Source organism: Triticum urartu, chromosome 7 (genome assembly GCF_003073215.2).
Source record: "Triticum urartu cultivar G1812 chromosome 7, Tu2.1, whole genome shotgun sequence".
Lineage (NCBI taxonomy): Eukaryota > Viridiplantae > Streptophyta > Magnoliopsida > Poales > Poaceae > Triticum > Triticum urartu.
Window position 1 is genome coordinate 122,352,208 of NC_053028.1, and position 22,300 is coordinate 122,374,507.

Consider the following 22,300-nt stretch of genomic DNA (forward strand, 5'->3'; position numbering starts at 1 on the left):
TTAACGGAAATTAGAATCTAATATTCCCTTCCTTCATATCAATAATTGCACCAATCGTTCTAAGAAAAGGTCTACCAAGAATAATAGGACATGAAGGATTGCAATCTATATCAAGAAGAATGAAATATACGGGCACAAAATTCCTATTTGCAACAATAAGAACATCATTAATTCTTCCCATAGGTTTTTTAATAGTGGAATCCGCAAGGTGCAAGTTTAAAGAATAATCATCAAATTCACGGAAACCTAGCAAATCACACAAAGTTTTTGGGATCGTGGAAACACTAGCACCCAAATCACACAAAGCATAGCATTCATGATCTTTAATTTTTGTTTTAATTGTAGGTTCCCACTAACCATAAAGTTTTCTAGGGATAGAAACTTCCAACTCAAGTTTTTCTTCATAAGATTGCTTCAAAGCATCAACGATATGTTTAGTAAAAGCTTTATTTTGACTATAAGCATGAGGAGAATTTAGCACGGATTGCAACAAAGAAATACAATCTATCAAAGAGCAATTATAATAATTAAATTCCTTGAAATCCAAGATAGTGGGTTCATTTCTATCTAGAGTTTTAACCTCTTCAATCCCACTTTTACCAAATTTTGCATCAAGATCTAAAAACTCCGAATTTTTGGGATGCCTTATAACTAAAGTTGACTCATCTCCAGTCCCATCATTATCAAGATTAATATTGCAAAACAAGGATTTAATAGGGGACACATAAATTACTTTTAGATCTTCATCTTTATTCTCATAAAAACTAGAAGAACACGCCTTCACAAAGAAATCTTTCTTAGCACGCATCCTAGCGGTTCTTTCTTTGCACTCATCAATGGAAATTCTCATGGCTTTGAGAGACTCATTGATATCATGCTTAGGTGGAATAGATCTAAGTTTCAAAGAATCAACATCATGAGAAATTCCATCCACGTTCCTAGCCAACTCATCAATCTTAAGCAATTTTTCTTCAATCAAAGCATTGAAACTCTTTTGCGAACTTATAAATTATTTAATACTCGAAATCAGAGGGCATCTTATTATAATTTCCATAAGAATTGTCGTAGGAATTACCATAATTATTAGAGGAATTACTAGGAAACGGCCTAGAATTAAAATTACATCTATACGCGTTGTTACCAAAATTGTTCCTACCAACAAAATTCACATCCATAGATTCATTATTATTCTCAATCAAAGTAGACAAAGGCATATCATTAGGATCAGTAGGAGCACTCTTATTAGCAAACAATTTCATAAGTTCATCCATCTTTCCACTCAAAACATTAACCTCTCCATTCGCATGAACTTTTTACTAGTAGATCTTTCGGTGTGCCATTGAGAATAATTAACCATAATATTATCTAGGATTTTAGTAGCTTCTCCTAAAGTGATTTCCATAAAAGTGCCTCCCGTGACCGAATCTAAAAGATTTCTAGAAGCAAAATTCAACCCGACATAATTTTTTGTATAATCATCCATAAATTCAATCCATGTGTAGGGCAATTACGTATCATTAATTTCATCCTCTCCCAAGATTGTGCAACATGTTCATGATCAAGTTGCTTAAAATTCATAATATTGTTTCTAAGAGAGATGATCTTAGCGGGAGGAAAATACTTAGACATAAAAGCATCTTTGCACCTATTCCATGAATCAATACTATTTTTTAGACAAAGACGAAAACCAAGCTTTAGCACGATCTCTAAGCGAAAACGGAAATAGCTTAAGTTTAACAATATCATTATCCACATCTTTCTTATTTTGCATATCACACAAATCAACAAAGTTGTTTAGATGGGTAGCGGCATCTTCACTAGGAAAGCCAGAAAACGGATCTTTCATGACAAGATTCAACAAAGCAGTATTAATTTCACAAGATTCAGCATCGGTAAGAGGAGCAATTGGAGTGCTAATAAAATCATTATTGTTGGTATTGGAAAATTCACACAATTTAGTATTATCTTGAACCATCGTGACAAGCAAGCAATCCAACACACAAGCAAACAAGCGAAAAGAAGAAGAAAAGCGAACGGAAGGAGAGGACGAAAGGAAAAGAGAGCGAATAAAATGGCAAGGGTGAAGTGGGGGAGAGGAAAATGAGAGGCAAATGGCAAATAATGTAATGTGAAGGATAAGAGTTGTGATGGGTACTTGGTATGTCTTGAGTTGGCGTAGATCTCCCCGGCAACGGTGCCAGAAATCCTTCTTGCTACCTCTTGAGCATGCGTTGGTTTTCCCTTGAAGAGGAAAGTGATACGTCTCCAACGTATCTATAATTTTTGAGTGCTCCATGCTATATCATCTACTGTTTTGGACATTATTGGGCTTTATTATCCACTTTTATACTATTTTTGGGACTAACCTATTAACCGGAGGCCCAACCCAGAATTGCTGTTTTTGCCTGTTTTAGGGTTTCGAAGAAAATGAATATCAAACGGAGTCCAAACGAATGAAACCTTCGGGAATGTGATTTTCTCAACGAACAAGACCCGGGAGACTTGGAAGCTACGTCAAGAAATAAAACAGGAGGCCACGAGGTAGGGGGTGCGCCCACCCCCACCAGGCGCGCCCTCCACGCTCATGGGCCCCCTGTTGCTCCACCAACATACTCCTTCCTCCTATATATATCCACGTACCCCCAAACGATCAGAACAGGAGCCAAAACCCCAATTCCACCACCGTAACTTTCTGTATCCACGAGATCCCATCTTGGGGCCTGTTCCGGAGCTCCACCGGAGGGGGCATCGATCACGGAGGGCTTCTACATCAACACCATAGCCCCTCCGATGAAGTGTGAGTAGTTTACCTCAGACCTACGGGCCCATAGTTAGAAGCTAGATGGCTTCTTCTCTCTTTTTGGATCTCAATACAATGTTCTCCCCCTCTCTTGTGGAGATCTATTCGATGTAATCTTCTTTTTGCGGTGTGTTTGTTGAGACCGATGAATTGTGGGTTTATGATCAAGTCTATCTATGAATAATATTTGAATCTTCTTTGAATTCTTTTATGTATGATTGGTTATATTTGCAAGTCTCTTCGAATTATCAGTTTGGTTTGTCCTACTAGATTGATCTTTCTTGCAATGGGAGAAGTGCTTAGCTTTGGGTTCAATCTTGCGGTGTAGTTTCCCGGTGACAGTAAGGGCAACAAGGCACGTATTGTATTGTTGCCATCGAGGATAACAATATGGGGTTTTCTTCATACTGCATGAGTGTATCCCTCTACATCATGTCATCTTGCTTAAGGCGTCACTCTGTTTTTAACTTAATACTCTAGATGCATGCTGGATAGCGGTCGATGAGTGGAGTAATAGTAGTAGATGCAGGCAGGAGTCGGTCTACTTGTCTCGGACGTGATGCCTATATACATGATCATACCTAGATATTCTCATAACTATGCTCAATTATGTCAATTGCTCAATGGTAATTTATCACCCACCATAGAATACTTATGCTCTTGAGAGAAGCCACTAGTGAAACCTATGGCCCCCGGGTCTATCTTTATCATATTGATCTCCTACTACTTAGTTCTTTCCTTTGCTATTTACTTTGCCTACTTTGCATCTTTTATCATAAAAATACCAAAAATATTATCTTATCATATCTATCAGATCTCACTCTCGTAAGTGGCCCTATAGGGGTTGACAACCCCTATTTGCGTTGGTTGCGAGGATTTATTTGTTTTGTGCAGGTGCGAGGGACTCGCGCGTAGCCTCCTACTGGATTGATACCTTGGTTCTCAAAAACTGAGGGAAATACTTACGCTACTTTGCTGCATCATCCCTTCCTCTTCGGGGAAAACCAACGCAGTGCTCAAGAGGTAGCAAGAAGGATTTCTGGCGCCGTTGCCGGGGAGGTCTACGCAAAAGTCAACATACCAAGTACCCATCACATACCCTTATCTCCCGCATTACATTATTTGCCATTTGCCTCTCATTTTCCTCTCCCCCACTTCACCCTTTCCATTTTATTCGCCCTCTCTCTCTATCCTCCCTCTCTTTCTCTATTTTCCTCTTTTTGCCCGCTTGCTTTCTGTTTGCTTGTGTGTTAGTTTGTTTGCTTCTCGTTATGGCTAGTCCCTTATCTTCTCTGTTGACTCCTGAGTTCGAAATCTTTCACTTTAAACAGAGACTAGGAGAAACTTAAAAGATGCCTGGTTGAGAATAATGGAGTCTTATTGTAATTGTACCTCTGAAATAAACCTGAGAATTTTGCTTCGCAATTTTTATGTTGGATTAAATATGTCTCATAGACAACTCTTGATTGCGTTGCCAAAGGCAATTTTATTGAAATCGATCCCCATATCGCACTTGAAATTATAGAAGGTATAGTGGGAACACTACCTCAACAAAAGGGGCCTCATCCTACTCAGGAAGAGACACAAGTTTTTGAAAAAATTTGTGAAGTTACTAAAATCTTGCAGAAATCTCTTGAACCTCTTAAGACATTAGTGGAAATATTCACCGCATGAATATGTTGATTACCCTTTGCAATAAGCGGTTGGATTCATTAGATCTAAAAATTTCAGAATATGAAGGGAAACGTAAAGAACCTCCCGGATTTGAGCTTGATTCCGCTAAGAAGTTGAAAACCAAAGATGGCAATACCTAGATCTATTCTTGCTTGTTATGCCTAGCTAGGGGCGTTAAACGATAGCGCTTGTTGGGAGGCAACCCAATTTTATTTTTATTCCTTGCTTTTTGCTCCTGTTTAGTAATAAATAATTTATATAGCCTCTGTTTTGGTTGTGTTTTTTGTGTTTAATTAGTGTTTGTGCCAAGTAGAACCGTTGGGAATACTTGGGGAAAGTCTTGTTGAACTTGCTGTAAAAAAACAGAAACTTTAGCGCTCACGAAAACTACTTCCATTTTTATTTGAAAAGTGATATTTAGTTAATTATTTTTGAAGATGATTAATAGATAAATTCCTCACGTCCAGCAATTTATTTTAGTATTTTTGGGGTTCCAGATCTTGCGCTAGCTACAGATTACTACAGGCTGTTGTGTTTTTGACAGATTCTGTTTTTCTTGTGTTGTTTGCTTATTTTGATGAATCTATGGCTAGTAAAATAGTTTATAAACCATAGAGAAGTTGGAATACAGTAGGTATAACACCAATATAAATAAAGAATGAGTTCATTACAGTACCTTGAAGTGATATTTTATTTTGTTTCGCTAACGGAGCTCACGAGATTTTCTACTTTAAGTTTTGTGTTGTGAAGTTTTCAAGTTTTGGGTAAAGATTTGATGTATTATGGAACAACGAGTGGCAAGAGCCTAAGCTTGGGGATGCCCATGGCACCCCCAAGATAATCTAAGGAAACCTAAAAGCCAAAGCATGGGGATGCCCCGGAAGGCATCCCCTCTTTCGTCTACTTCTATCGGTAACTTTACTTGGAGCTATATTTTTATTCGCCACATGATATGTGTTTTGCTTGGAGCGTCTTGTATGATTTGAGTCTTTGCTTGTTAGTTTACCACAATCATCCTTGCTGTACACGCCTTTTGAGAGAGCCATATATGATTTGGAATTTGTTAGAATACTCTATGTGCTTCGCTTATATCTTTTTAGTTATATAGTTTTGCTCTAGTACTTCACTTATATCTTTTAGAGCACGGTGGTGGATTTGTTTTATAGAAACTATTGATCTCTCATGCTTCACTTAGATTATTTTGAGAGTCTTAATATCATGGTAATTTGCTTAAAATCCTAATATGCTAGGTATTCAAGATTAGTAAAATTTTCTTAAGAGTGTTTTGAATACTAAGAGAAGTTTGATGCTTGATGATTGTTTTGAGATATGGAGGTAACAATATCAAAGTCATGCTAGTTGATTAGTTGTGAAATTGAGAAATGCTTGTGTTGAAGTTTGCAAGTCCCGTAGCATGCACGTATGGTAAACGTTATGCAACAAATTTGAAACATGAGGTGTTATTTGATTGTCTTCCTTATGAGTGGCGGTCGGGGACGAGCGATGGTCTTTTCCTACCAATCTATCCCCCTAGGAGTATGTGCGTAGTACCGAGGTTTTTGATGACATGTAGATTTTTGCAATAAGTATGTGAGTTCTTTATGACTAATGTTGATTCCATGGATTATACGCACTCTCACCCTTCCATCCTTGCTAGCATCTTTGGTACCGTGCATTGCCCTTTCTCACATTGAGAGTTGGCGCAAACTTCGCCGGTGCATCCAAACCCCGTGATATGATACACTCTTTCACACATAAACCTCCTTATATCTTCCTCAAAACAGCCACCATACCTACCTATTATGGCATTTCCATAGCCATTTCGAGATATATTGCCATGCAACTTTCCATCATTCCGTTCATCATGACACATTCATCATTTTCATATTGCTTAGCATGATCATGTAGTTGACATAGTATTTGTGGCAAAGCCACCGTTCACAATTCTTTCATACATGTCACTCTTGGTCCATTGCATATCCCGTACACCGCCGGAGGCATTCATATAGAGTCATCTTTTGTTCTAGTATCGAGTTGTAATCATTGAGTTGTAAATAAATAGAAGTGTGATGATCATCATTTTCTAGAGCATTGTCCCAAGTTAGGAATATAAAAAAAAGGAGAAAGGCCATAAAAAAGAAAGGCCATAAAAAAGAGAAAGGCCATAAAAAGAAGAGAAAGGCCACAAAAAATGAGAGAAAAAGAGAGAAGGGACAATGTTACTATCCTTTGCCACACTTGTGCTTCACAGTAGCACCATAATCTTCATGTTAGAGAGTCTCTTGTTTTGTCACTTTCATATACTAGTGGGAATTTTTCATTATAGAACTTGGCTTGTATATTCCAACAATGGGCCTCCTCAAGTGCCCTAGGTCTTCGTGAGCAAGCAAGTTGGATGCACACCCACTTAGTTTCTTTTGTTGAGCTTTCGTACATTTATAGCTCTAGTGCATCCGTTGCATGACAATCCCTACTCCTTGCATTAACATCAATCGCTGGGCATCTCCATAGCCCATTGATTAGCCTCATTGATGTGAGACTTTATCCTTTTTTGTCTTCTCCACATAACCCTCCTCATTATATTCTATTCCACCCATAGTGCTATGTCCATGGCTCGCGCTCACATATTGAGTGAAAGTTTATAGGTTTGAGATTACTAAAGTACGAAACAATTGCTTGGCTTGTCATCGGGGTTGTGCATGATGAGAGCATTCTTGTGTGACGAAAATGAAACATGACTAAACCATATGATTTTGTAGGGATGAACTTTCTTTGGCCATGTTATTTTGAGAAGACATAATTGCTTTGTTAGTATGCTTGAATTATTATTATTTTTATGTCAATACTGACTTTTGTCTTGGATCTTTCAGATATGAATATTCATACCACAATTAAGAAGAATTGCATTAAAATTATGCCAAGTAGCACTCCGCATCAAAAATTCTATTTTTATCATTTACCTACTCGAGGACGAGCAGGAATTAAGCTTGGGGATGCTTGATACGTCTCCAACGTATCTATAATTTTTGATTGCTCCATGCTATATTATCTACTGTTTTGGACATTATTGGGCTTTATTATCCACTTTTATACTATTTTTGGGACTAACCTATTAACCGGAGGCCCAGCCCAGAATTGTTGTTTTTGCCTGTTTTAGGGTTTCGAAGAAAAGGAATATCAAACGGTGTCCTAATGGAATGAAACCTTCGGGAACGTGATTTTCTCAACGAACAAGACTCGGGAGACTTGGACCCTACGTCAAGAAATAAAACAGGAGGCCACGAGGTAGGGGGGCGCGCCCACCCCCACCAGGCGCGCCCTCCACCCTTGTGGCCCCCTTGTTGCTCCACTGACGTACTCCTTCCACCTATATATATATATCCACGTACCCCCAAACGTTCAGAACAGGAGCCAAAACCCTAATTCCACCGCCGTAACTTTATGTATCCACGAGATCCCATCTTGGGGCCTGTTCCGGAGCTCCGCCGGAGGGGGCATCGATCACGGAGGGCTTCTACATCAACACCATAGCCCCTCCAATGAAGTGTGAGTAGTTTACCTCAGACCTACGGGTCCATAGTTAGTAACTAGATGGCTTCTTCTCTCTTTTTGGATCTCAATACAATGTTCTCCCCCTCTCTTGTGGAGATATATTCGATGTAATCTTCTTTTTGCGGTGTGTTTGTTGAGACCGATGAATTGTGGGTTTATGATCAAGTCTATCTATGAATAATATTTGAATCTTCTTTGAATTATTTTATGTATGATTGGTTATCTTTGCAAGTCTCTTCGAATTATCAGTTTGGTTTGGCCTGCTAGATTGATCTTTCTTGCAATGGGAGAAGTGCTTAGCTTTGGGTTCAATCTTGCGGTGTAGTTTCCCGGTGACAGTAAGGGCAACAAGGCACGTATTGTATTTTTGCCATCGAGGATAACAAGATGGGGTTTTCTTCATATTGCATGAGTGTATCCCTCTACATCATGTCATCTTGCTTAAGGCGTCACTCTGTTTTTAACTTAATACTCTAGATGCATGCTGGATAGCGGTCGATGAGTGGAGTAATAGTAGTAGATGCAGGCAGGAGTCGGTCTACTTGTCTCGGATGTGATGCCTATATACATGATCATACCTAGATATTCTCATAACTATGCTCAATTATGTCAATTGCTCAATGGTAATTTGATCACCCACCATAGAATACTTATGCTCTTGAGAGAAGCCACTAGTGAAACCTATGGCCCCCGGGTCTATCTTTATCATATTGATCTCCTACTACTTAGTTATTTCCTTTGCTATTTCCTTTGCCTACTTTGCATCTTTTATCATAAAAATACCAAAAATATTATCTTATCATATCTATCAGATCTCACTCTCGTAAGTGGCCCTATAGGGGTTGACAACCCCTATTTGCGTTGGTTGCGAGGATTTATTTGTTTTGTGCAGGTGCGAGGGACTCGCGCGTAGCCTCCTACTGGATTGATACCTTGGTTCTCAAAAACTGAGGGAAATACTTACGCTACTTTGCTGCATCATCCCTTCCTCTTCGGGGAAAACCAACGCAGTGCTCAAGAGGTAGCAGAAAGGGTGACGCAGCAAAGCAGCGTAAGTATTTCCCTTAGTTTTTGGGAACCAAGGTATCAATCCAGTAGGAGACCACGCGCGAGCCACCTCGTACCTACACAAACAAATAAGAACCTCACAACCAATGCGACAAAGGGGTTTTCAATTCCTTCATGTCCACTTGCAAGAGTGAGATATGATAGAGATAATAATAATAAGATAAATACTTTTGGTATTTTTATGATGTAGATTGAAAGCAAAGATTGCAAAATAAATGGTGCCAGAAATAGCTAGTTGACGGGAAATTAATATGATGGAAGATAGACCCAGGGCCATAGGTTTCACTAGTGGCTTCTCTCAAGATAGCATAAGTATTACGGTGGGTGAACAAATTACTGTCAAGCAATTGATAGAATTGAGCATAGTTATGAGAATATCTAGGTATGATCATGTATATAGGAATCACGTCCGTGACAAGTAGACCGACTCCTGCATGTATCTACTACTATTACTCCACACATCGACCGCTATCCAGCATGCATCTAGAGTATTAAGTTCATAAGAACGGAGTAATGCTTTAAGAAAGATGACATGATGTAGAGGGATAAACTCATGCAATATGATATAAACTCCATCTTTTTATCCTCGATGGCAACAATACAATACGTGTCGTTTCCCTTTCTGTCACTGGGATCGAGCACCGCAAGATTGAATCCAAAGCTAGGCACTTCTCCCATTGCAAGAAAGATCAATCTAGTAGGCCAAACCAAACTGAAAATTCGAAGAGACTTGCAAAGATAACCAATCATACATAAAAGAATTCAAAGAAGATTCAAATATTGTCAATAGATAATCTTGGTCATAAGCCCACAATTCATCAGATCTCGACAAACACACCGCAAAAGAAGATTACATCGAATAGATCTCCAAGAGAATCGAGGAGAGCTTTGTATTGATATCCAAAGAGAGAGAAGAAGCCATCTAGCTAATAACTATGGACCGAAGGTCTGAGGTAAGCTACTCACACATCATCGGAGAGGCTATGGTGTTGATGTAGAAGCCCTCCGTGATCAATGCCCCCTCCGGCGGAGCACCGGAAAAGGCCCCAAGATGGGATCTCACTGGTATAGAAGGTTGCGGCGGTGGAATTAGGTTATCGTGGTGCTCTCCGATGTTTTCAGGGTACGTAGGTATATATAGGGGGAAGAAGTAGGTCGGAGGAGCCATGAGGGGCCCATGAGGGTGGAGGGCGCGCCCAGGGGGTAGGCGTGCCCCCTGCCTCGTGGCTTCCTCATTGGTTGCTTGACGTCCACTCCAAGTCCTCTGGATCACATTTTTTTTTCCAAAAATCACGCTCCCGAAGGTTTCATTCCGTTTGGACTCCGTTTGATATTCTTTTTCTGTGAAACACTGAAATAGGCAAAAAACGACAATTTGGGCTGGGCCTCCGGTTAATAGGTTAGTCCCAAAAATAATATAAAAGTGTATAAATAAGCCCATTAAACATCCAAAACAGAATATATAATAGCATGGAGCAATCAAAAATTATAGATACGTTGGAGACGTACCAATGTGGCCTTGCGCATGGGCATGTACAGAACATAGGTATGATACACTAATGGAGAAAAGTGCAACAGCAAATCCTAAGGCAATTATTAAGAAGATTCTCCAAAGTGTGTGCAAGGCTGATTATGTGGATGACAACATCTAATAATTCTTCATCAGTTGGATTAAAGATTACAAAGACCTTCCAGTTGTTGATCATATGGATAAGATTAGGAAGAAGATCATTTTTTCACAAAGGGGATTACCCCGGAAGAAGATCATGGAGAAGATTTACACAAGGTAAGAGATAGCCGGTAGAATGGAAGGGCTTATCCTGCCAAGTGTGTTACATGAGTTGAACATGAAGAGCCGAGGGCTGCACTATGAAATCCAGAAGAGTGGAGCAATGTCAGCTGAGATTTTAGGAATAACAAAAGATGGGAAGAATTGGAGAGTAGCGGTTGATATAAATTGTGGATGTGGACATTGGTAGCTTTCTGGAAAACAATGCACTCATGCTATAGCTCTATTTGGAAAAGTTCTTAATATTGAGAAGTTCGTAGATGATTACTATTTAGTAGAGTTTCAAGATGGATTATCAGTTGGAGTTACTCCAATGTGTGACAAGACTCAATGGCCAAAATTTGACCCTGGCTTTGAAATGATTCCTCCAAACCTAGAAAGGTCTGCTGGTAAACCAAGGAAGAAAAGACATAATGCTAGTGGAGGCAGGAAAAATATGTCATATCAATGCAAAAGGTGCTTTCAAAAGATGCCATATCTTGCCATACTGCTACTCACACTAAATTAGGGCGGGAGCTTCCTCTACCTCGTCCAAAAAAATCCCATTTACACGTGATAAGCAAGATTCATTTTTTGATAGAAAAGTTCATTTGACTATAGATCTGGTAGGAAGTCAAGTGGTTGTAAAAACATGATTATGGCAAACCTTATTAAGAAATATGTGAAAATGGTGGCATATATCTCTCTGGATATCTTCTGGTAAGCTGCTCAAAACCTCTTCTTCATTCACTCCTCTCATAGCCACCCAACTAAACCTTTCTGCATTTCTAATCCTCCTTCTCAGATCTTCTGGGAGTTACCTGTGGCTCATCCATTGTTCAATATCATGTCTCCTCAGTTGCATTTCCAATCTCTTGTGAGTAAGAAAATAGTCCTATGAATTACTTTCCAGGTGGCAACAAAACCGGTCCATAAGAAGGATGAAGTTGCTATTCAGCGGCTTACCTTTTTCCAAGTGATTGAAGGAAAATCTGCATGTTACCGACAAGTAACACAAAAAGGAAAAGCCCCAAGGCAATGATACCCTTTGTGAATAGAACTTCCCATACATTATAGGTTGGCACCAGATTACCCGCCAAAGTACTTATTTGCTGAAAGCCCCAAAATAACGAATATTAGTAGCGGTTAATAGCAGGTTCTGTGGTTAGCAACACAGATTGTTCATAGATTCCATATTTGAAAAAACCATTTGCAGTATCAAAACCGACATCGAATTGTTGAACCACCGCTGCCTCTTTACTCTGTCCAGCCCACCAATGCCATACCCACAGTCTATAAACTGAGCACATGATGTTATATTAAGTGCAAAACAAGAATTCTGTAGACAATGATTAACACTCTGCATAAAATGTGAAAAGATACATGTTATCATAACTGACATCTGGGATAACAATTAAGAGGGTTGGGGAACCAAACTACTAATGACGAAAAACCAAATGAGCACTCGGGTTGCAATATTTTCCATTGTGGAGAGATAAATCCCTAAATTTAAGAACATAATCGAGTACAAAAACTCAACTGCATACCTAATATCATCAACCAAATAAGATAAGTTGCCAGTCTAGATGCATATGAACAGTGCAAGGTCGTGGTTCTCCTTTTTATACATCAGAAACTTTGGTTAGTATATCTCAAACACCACACCCTGCACCATTTATTTTTTGCTAGTTGGGTTGCTAAATCCCCAGGTGACATAAATATAATTGATATACAGTTGGGTAATCTGGTATTATCTTCAAAAATAAGGATGCATTTGAAGCACGCATGAATGATATGGTATATGTTTGAGAGACTGACCTGTAATCCAAAGAGGTACCAAAGCGAACCAACCACATGTCCAGCCAAAATAAATACAAGAAGATTAATCACAAAATTAGCCCATGCTGATTCAAAAATGAATCCATTAGCAGATTGCCCACCAAGTAATTGCACAAATCTAAAGACACGTGGGGCATACTGAACAAGAACTGTAGAACGCAACAAATTCTTCGCATAGTTTGCACCGGATACCCCAATGTACTTAGGGATAACCCGTCCTATCATCACATGCATCAGGGAGAAAAGAGAATGTCAAACGTGGGTAACATATTTCCAACAACATATTAATTTATGTGATTGTAGAAGCTTGTGGCTTTTTATAACTCCAACCACACCAGTTGAAGAAACACATTTGTATGCACCAGCTTGTTGGAGTAGATCCTTACTCTCTTCCAATGGGCCAAAGGCCAACACATGTTCACAGTGCATGTTCATGTAGAAGTGTAGGGAAATAAGCAAAGCAGTCACGATATAACAGACCAAACACACAACTAGTACAATATCTAAAACAACAACGTTAGAAAAACCGAGTTATATCTGCAATGCTAATTGTAGACGAGTACTTGAAACTCTCAAATTGTAGTGCAGAAGCCTCTGAATACTTTGCGACGCCAACCAGCAGAATATTCTTATTTACTTATGAAAAATAGGCTCAACACCTGGGACCTAACTTATTGGGACTAGCATGAATAACTAAGACTGAAAGAGCTTTCAAGGAAATTGTAAGAGGATGAATACAACATGCGTAACTTAAAAGGTGTTCTGTCCCCCAAGACTACATGCCCTTTATATAGTGTTCAAGACTGCAATGGACTCTAGTGCATACTCTTAACAATCCAACACTCCCCTCAATATGGGCCTGATGCAATCATGCCCATCTTCAGACATATTGCAATAGACTCACTAAGACGTTTCCTTGACTAAAGTCACCTAACCAACAATCAAAGGCACAGCCAATACCAGCAACAAGGCCTCCACTTTACAAGGCTTGCTTCAGCTGCCATGACTGAAGTAAAATATGAGATTGGTATACTCACATACCAATATCACGATAGACCACTGTACCCACCATGATCACCACCTCCACCCTAGCCTCTATCAGAATACAATGCTCCAACTCTTACAAACACAACCACTAGTCTGGTCTTCACCTCTCTACCCCGGCTACCTCTGCCAATTTCAATCACCTTCCTAGACCTCTCTAATAGTTCCATCTCCTGGACTACCGCAAAGACCTCCATAGCCACCAAGATCACCATCGAGCTTACCACCGCTAGCACCTCCAAACCTACGACATTCACCACCGTTGATACCGAATTCAATGTCACCAACATTCCCCCCTCATTACATGGCATATCTAGCATGCCCTGAACATCCCGCATCAAGCCAATTAAACTCTCAACGACTACAGACCACACGGAACAACATACTAACGACTCTAATGTGCATTCTCGTCATTATTTACAGAGTTATAGTGCTTACAATTGTACCAGACTCTTATTAGAATACAAACTGAGGCTCTTATTAGACCCTAATACTAAGTTACTAGCCCTCCAATAGAAAGAAAGAATGTTAAGAACTTGAAGAAACAAATTATTTCCGAGGAAAACATGGACAGTGATTTTTCTAAACAAAAATAAGTGTTAGTCACATAATTTTAAAAGGCAACTTACTCATTTCTAATATAAGCAACTTATATTCAAGCGAACAAAACACACAGTACCTGAGGAACTAGAAGCATAACAGATAGGTCGGCTATGAAAGCACCACGAAGATAGCGCATATCAATTTTCTTAGGCTCGTCAACTAAATCTCATGTTCCCGCTATTCTTGACTCAGGATCCACATAGGACATCCTAAACTGCAAAAAAACATCTCATGCATGTTGATCCCTATTCTCGAGTCCTTAGAACAAACAAAAGATATTCAAAGTTCTGAAAACAGGAATTTGTAATGACAAAGCAGAGCTTAGAAAGACAGGATGGGCCCTGACCCCTCCTAAATGGGAATATCAGAATTAAGTATCGCACGTTGGTAGTTATACACAAATAATGATGTGTAACGCCCCGAGACCGTTGCGCCAGGTGTCTTCCAGTTATTCGCTGTTGTTGCCTTGTCATTGCTTGCGTGTCATGCATTGCATATCATGTCTTCATGTGCATTTCTTTTGCATACATGTTTGTCTCATGCATCCGCGCATTTTCCCCGTTGTCCGTTTTGCAATCCGGCGCTCCTATGTCACCCGGTGTCCCTTTCTACCACTTTTCGTGTGCGGGCGTTAATTATTTTCGTATTGGACCGAGACTTGTCATGCGGCCTTGTTTTACTACCGGTAGACCGCCTGTCAAGTTTCGTGCCATTTGGACTTCGTTTGATACTCCAACGGTTAACCGAGGAACCGAAAAGGCCTCGTTTGTGTTGCAGCCCAACACCCTTCCAATTTGGCCCAAAACCCACCAAAACCTCTCCCATCGTCTAGAGCGTTCGATCACGATCGCGTGGCCGCAAACTGTGCTCAATTTGGAGCCTCCTAGCTCCTCCTACCTATAAAACTAGGTCTCCCCCGAAATTTTCGGGTCTCCCCTACCCTAAACCTAGATCCTCTCCCTCTCGCCGTGCCGGACACGTCCGGTCTGGCCGGACACATCGCCACCACCAGCCGCCGCTTGCCACGTGTCACCCTGGGTCCTCCCCGCGCCGAAGCCCGCCGGGCCCAAGGAGAGCCCCCGCGGCCCGGGTCTCCTCGCGCCGCCGCCCGAGCTTCTTCTTCCTATCGCGCCGCCCGGGTCCTCCCTTGCGCTCCCGCCCGCCGTCTCGTCGCCAGTCCTCCCCGACGCCGGCGACAACCAACGATTCCGCGCCAGCGACCGCCGATGACGCCGCGCCCCACACCGCCCGAGGTTGCCGCCGCCATCGCGGCCCTCCTCCGAGTCCGGCGACTCCCTCGCCATCCGCCGCCTCGACCCCGGCCTACCTCCGCATCTCCGGCGACAGCCCGGCCGGTGAACCTCGTTTTGTGCGCCACCGCGACCCGGATCTGGATCGGGAGCACAGTAAACCCTAGATCCACTAGGGTTGACTTTCCCCTCTCCCCTTATTTTTTGCCATCTTCATCATGTCGTATCTCTACATCCGTAGCTCCGATTTGCGCGTGTAGCATATCAAAATGTTCGTCCCGATGAGTACATCATTTCATCGCATTGCATCATTTTCATTTGAGCTCATCTTGATGCACGAAATTCTGTTGGGAGAGGGCTATGTGGTGAATTTGTCAGATCTGTTGCATCAAATAGCTATTTGTCATTTTTGCCATGTTTAATGTGTGCATGCTATGATCCTGAGCTCAACATGTGTTTTGTTAAATGCCATGCCATCTTTACAGAGGTGCTTTCCATGTATTTTTGTGATATTTGTGGTGACTAGCACAAGCTTGCAAAGTAGTGTAATCGGTAATGCTGATTTCAGGGACTTAGAATTTCACTAAGTCCTTGTCCTGATTTTATTGTTAGGCCATATGTTCATGTTGTTTCCTAGTGATCCGTGCCTCTTTTGAGGATGATCAGTAATGATGATTTGTTAACATTGTAGTGCTATATCCATCCATGTCTTTGTTTGCAATTATGGAGTACCCTATCTTGAGTCAATCGAGCTCTACTTTTGCTATATCGTGAATCCTGGCAGATTGTTGACATGATTAGCGATTTTGCCGAGGATGTTGCTATTGATCTGTGCATGCTATGATGTTGTTCTTGCCATGTATAGCTTCTATGCTATGTATTATTGATGGGTGTATGCTTAGTTGGTCATGCCATGCTCTGTAGTGAGTGCATCGAGCTCGTAAACATGCATACTCGTTAACTGATTTGCATGCTCCAGTTTTTCACCAAGTCTGAGATCTGTTTATGTTTTTGCCATGTTCACATGCTTGCAATTGTATTTTCTGATCCCTTTTGGCTCAAGGTCACTAAGTGACTTTTTTTAAGTGCTTTGATTAGCTTCATGCCATGCCTTTCTTGGCCATGTTAAGTTCCTGTAGCATGCAGTTTTCATGCTCTAAAGTGTGCTTCCTGATGTTAAATTCCGGACTTGTGTTAATTTCACTAAATCTGAAACCTGTTATCATTTGCACTTTTGCCATGCTTGTTTGAACCTGTTAATGGATGAATTAGCTGTAGCTCAGTGTTCATCTTTTGTCAAGCATCATGAGTGGATCCCTGACATGTATTTTGTTGTCATATTTGAGTGTTGTAGCATATTTATCTCGATGCATTTAGTTGGTCACTTGCTGTTTATCGTAGACCGGTGCCATATTTGTTTTGCTTGCCATTTCCAAACCGTGCATCCGATTCCGGTGATCTTTATATCGATTTCAACCGAAATCACCTCACCTTTCCAGTGGCACTCTTGGATTTCCAAGTTGAGGCCAGGTTCAACCATTCCTTGTCAAATCATGCATATGCATCACATACCGCATCCCGCATATCATACCATGTTCGTGTGTGGTTTGTTTACTATGTTGTGTGCTTCTTTCCGGTGTTGCTTCTTCGGGTTGGTTCCGATAACGTCGTGTTTTTGAGGACCTGTTCGACTACGTCTGTTTGTCTTCTTCATGGACTCGTTCTTCTTCCTGGCGGGATTTCAGGCAAGATGACCATACCCTCGAAATCACTTCTATCTTTGCTTGCTAGTTGCTCGCTCTTTTGCTATGCCTATGCTGCAATACCTACCACTTGCTTATCATGCCTCCTATATTGTTGAGCCAAGCCTCTAACCCACCTTGTCCTAGCAAACCGTTGTTTGGCTATGTTACCGCTTTGCTCAGCCCCTCTTATAGTGTTGTTAGTTGCAAGTGAAGATTGAAGTTTGTTCCTTGTTGGAACATGGAGATGTTGTTCCTTGTTGGAACATTTTTATATGTGGGGATATCACAATACCTCTTATCTAATTAATGCATCTATATACTTGGTAAAGGGTGGAAGGCTCGGCCTTATGCCTGGTGTTTTGTTCCACTCTTGCCGCCCTAGTTTCCCTCATATCGGTGTTATGTTCCTGGATTTTGCGTTCCTTACGCGGTTGGGTTATAATGGGAACCCCTTGACAGTTCGCCTTGAATAAAACTCCTCCAGCAAGGCCCAACATTGGTTTTACCATTCGCCACCTAGCCTTTTCTTTCCCTTGGGTTCTGCAGACTCAAGGATCATCTTTATTTTAAACCCCCCGGGCCAGTGCTTCTCTAAGTGTTGGTCCAACTGAGCGATGTCCAGAGCTACCAGGGGCAACTCTGGGCTGGCCCACCCGACATCTGGCTCATCCGGTGTGCCCTGAGAACGAGATATGTGCAGCTCCTATCGGGATTTGTCGGCACATCTGGGTGGCTTTGCTGGTCTTGTTTTACCATTGTTGAAATGTCTTGTAACCGGGATTCGGAGTCTGATCGGGTCTTCCCGCTAGAAGGAATATCCTTCGTTGACCGTGAGAGCTTGTGATGGGCTAAGTTGGGACACCCCTGTAGGGTTTTGAACTTTCGAAAGCCGTGCCCATGGTTATGGGCAGATGGGAATTTTCTAATGTCCGGTTGTAGAAAACCTGAAGTTGATCTTAACTAAAATACATCAACCGCGTGTGTAACCGTGATGGTCTCTTCTCGGCGGAGTCCGGGAAGTGAACACGGTGTTGGAGTAATGCTTGACGTAGGTTGTTCTAGGATCACTTCTTGATCATAGTTGTTCGACCGTGCTTTTGCATTCTCTTCTCGCTCTCATTTGCGTATGTTAGCCACCAAATATGCTAGTCGCTTGCTGAAGCTCCACTTCATACCTTTTACCATACCCATAAGCTTAAATAGTCTTGATCGCGAGGGTGTGAGATTGCTGAGTCCCCGTGACTCACAGTTTACTTCCAAAAACCAGTTTTTAGGTGCTGATGATACCGTGCAGGTGACGCAACCAAGCTCAAGGAGGAGCTCGATGAAGATCTTATCCTTTGTGTTGTTTCGTTCTAGTTGATCAGTAGTGGAGCCCAGTTGGGGTCGATCGGGGATCTGTGTAGCATTTGGGGTAGTCTTATTTTATTTTGGTTCCGTAGTCGGACCTTGATTGTATCTGGTTGATGTAATTCTTTATTCATGTAATTGTGTGAAGTGGCGATTGTAAGCCAACTATGTATCTTTTCCCTTATTGTATTACATGGGTTGTGTGAAGATTACCTCACTTGCGACATTGCTTTCAATGCGGTTATGCCTCTAAGTCGTGCTTCGACACATGGGAGATATAGCCGCATCGAGGGCGTTACATGATGAATGTTGAATGGGACCTCTTGAGTCAAAGCAGAACAAAAGCAAGCTCAAACGGAATGAGTGTGTATGCTGCAGACTAACGCTACAGCTACTACCAAACAAACAATAGAAGGGCAAAAAAAGTAGCAGATGCTAATCAAAAGAATTGCTTTAGAACTGAAAAGAGATGGTAAATCAAGAAAAACCCAACTAATTGTCTAAACGTTTGCTTAAACGTGTACATCAAAGTTCTGATTTTTTTAGTATAATAACAGGTTGTTTTTCCTTGGTCACACTCAAGCTAGCCAACTTTCATTCAATCAGTGTTTTGACTCGCTAACAATATTTTCCCTGCAAATTTTGCAAGAAACTAAATAATCTCTAAACATGGTAGAACCTTCATATCATGATGCACTGATTGTAACTTTGTAGGCACAATTTACAAGGAAGTGAAGCAACTTCACTCTAAAACTCTGCAAATATGAACATTTTACAGAAAAGGATGACCCCCTCGTGAGAATTCTTGCTACATAGTAGAAGGGAGTCATGTTGTCTTAAGGAAAGTAAGTTCATATCAAGCTTAATAGAAGGGAATTCCAAAGTTGTACTTACAATAATAAATTTAAAGGAAATATGTGAATTGAATACTCCCTCCGTTCGTAAATACTTGTAATCAAAATGGATGAAAAGGGATGTATCTAGAACTAAAATACATCTAGATACAAATGACAGGTTGAACCGGATTTGAAAATGTTCACCACATTGTACCAGATTTGAAAACCAAAATACTGCGTTGAAACTGGTTCAATCTGTTAGTGGGATTTTCGTTGTTAAAAGTGGCAATATTTTTAACTCATAATAAAAAAAGCTTGTGGAATACTAAACAAACATTTCAAACTTAGAAGAGGTGATTATTTCCATGGATTGACACCTATATATGAAAACCCTTTTTTCTTAAAATTCAGGGGAGTTGCATAGTCATTTCATAGACAAGGAAGATTAAAAATAGAAGAATTATGTGACAATATTCACCTGAAGAAGCATGTGAAGAGCATCAATGGTATCAGTCATAGTTCTTGCAACAATTAATGCTTTCGAATACCGAATGAACACTATGCATTTGTTATCCTGCACCACAAAAATAAAAAATGCACACTTATAGGTAATTTGTGTCAAGGCTATATTGTTTAGAATTTAGAAAGTACAATCTTGTTGTGCACACAGTAATTTGACCAGAGATCCAATCCAATACAGGGCTTAACAAATCGGATGCTTTAAATTTATGTCTTACCGTGAAAAGAGACATATGGAGAATAAGTTTCTGGCTATCAAATAGACAAAAAGATTTAAAACTGCATTGTTCCATATATCGAGCACTACAAGAATATGTACAGTTGACATGAACTCCTTTGATTGTAGGTCTGGCACTAGCTCAAAAAGCCCAAATTGTAATAGTCGCATGATCGTAGAAGCAAATACAAATGGATGTCGTGACATCCACATATTGTCAAAATGCAGCCTCTAAGGAAAGACTTCCTAGGTGCTGCCAAACGCTCAAACATGGACACCATGCAAAATTTGCTAGCCACTTCCAAGCATGGAGGCTTCTTCCAGCCATCCATGAACTACAAAAATGGTTACAGGTGCCCACCTGCTAGTAGGATATGGTTTAGCTTTCGCTTTATTTAAGTTAAATATGGGGTCCATCATTGAGGAAAATATCATCTAAAATTGCAGCAAATTTCCATAAAAACTGGCCATCTTGTGGGACCCAACTTAGAGGCTAAGTGGCATCTAAACAGTGTGGATGTCCTAGATCCACTGCAGACGTTAACAGAGCTCCGAGCTTGGATAAAAGGATGCAAGCTTACCTTGTCCATGAAAGGTAGGAAGAAAAACAGAGGGTCAATGAAAATGGAAACCAAGCATGATATTACAAAAAACTAGTTCCATCGACGAACAACCTTAGCATGTGGGTTTATAATTGGAATGTATGGAAGGGAAGACCCAATCTTCTTCCACCCATCACCCTGGCCATACACAAAAATATGGTGAGTGGGAGTGCATACAACTAGGAGTACATAGCCATTCTACTATATACATATTAAAGTATGGTCATAAATAAATTGAAGATACAAAACTGCACGAACAAATTTAAGGAAGAAATAATTACACTATAGCCCATTCCCCATGAATATGTAGCAGATGTCAGGTTTACAAAATATTTACCTCCAACTATTTACGGTTCATAGGTTTGTGTTCTGAAAAACTAAAAATACACCACCTAGAGCTAATTAACTCTAAGGAAATGTGTGTACTACAAGTGAACATGTATACCTTCTGTCATTGTAAGTTTCCTTCAGCAAAAAATATATATAACACGAACAAGTAAATTGAGGCTAGATGCCAAATATTTGGGTAACAGACTATATCAAAACCATCGCCTTATTATGCTCCATATGAAACACTGCAACCCTAGTCTCATCTAAAACAAAAGGAGCTCCTAGCTTATCCCTACACAAATCATCAAGGATACAAGGTAAAGGGGTGTCCAAGCAGTTAGAAAGATTACTGATCAAGATTGAAAATATCACCTCATTACCAAAAGGAGCTAGACTTCTCTGGAAATGCATTTTTTTCTTAGAGGCAAAAGGGAAATCTACACAATCAGATTCATCATATTGCCCCAAAGGTCCAGAAATCCTCAAGTGCTCATTCTTTGTAGCATGCCTACCATCAGAATAGACACTTGATGCAATCTCTTCAGGCATGACCGCATTTGCCTTCCTCACCAGCTTTCCTGGGAAAGGTGATGTTACCTTATGTGGCACAAAAGCAACTTGAGTAGGTGTATGAACGATCAGAGGACCAATATTGGATCTCAACAAGTCTTCATATGTGTCATCTATGACAGGTATACACACTGGTGCACTTCCCATAGGAAACTTCTGCAGCTCCAAGGTTCTTTGGAGCAAACGGACACCATGTTTCTGATGATTAGACATCTTTTTTTGCTGCAGCCTGCAGGTATAACATTTTCTGTATTAGAGAACTTGGGATTCATTTGCTCTATTTTAGTGAGTCAATAATCAATTAGAGCAAGTGAAATTTTCTAAAGCTTCTCAGCAGAAGGTGTCAAAATAATGCATGTTGTTGATACTATATCAAAAAAATTGTCATACTCTTATAGCTGTGTACATACGCCATAAGAATGACATGCATACAAACTGAAACACCGATGGCGCCCACCCATTATATGAATGTAATCCCAGTTCTGACATCCAAACAAGCTCATACCACAAACAAAACCAGCACGAATTTCAAC

At 40.6% G+C, this 22,300-nt stretch overlaps 1 pseudogene; it reads right to left on the bottom strand.

Moving 5' to 3' along the window:
- Nucleotides 1-21,900, bottom strand: part of LOC125518531 — a 58,083-nt pseudogene extending 36,183 nt beyond the window's left edge.
- Between the last annotated feature and the right edge of the window lie 400 nt (nucleotides 21,901-22,300).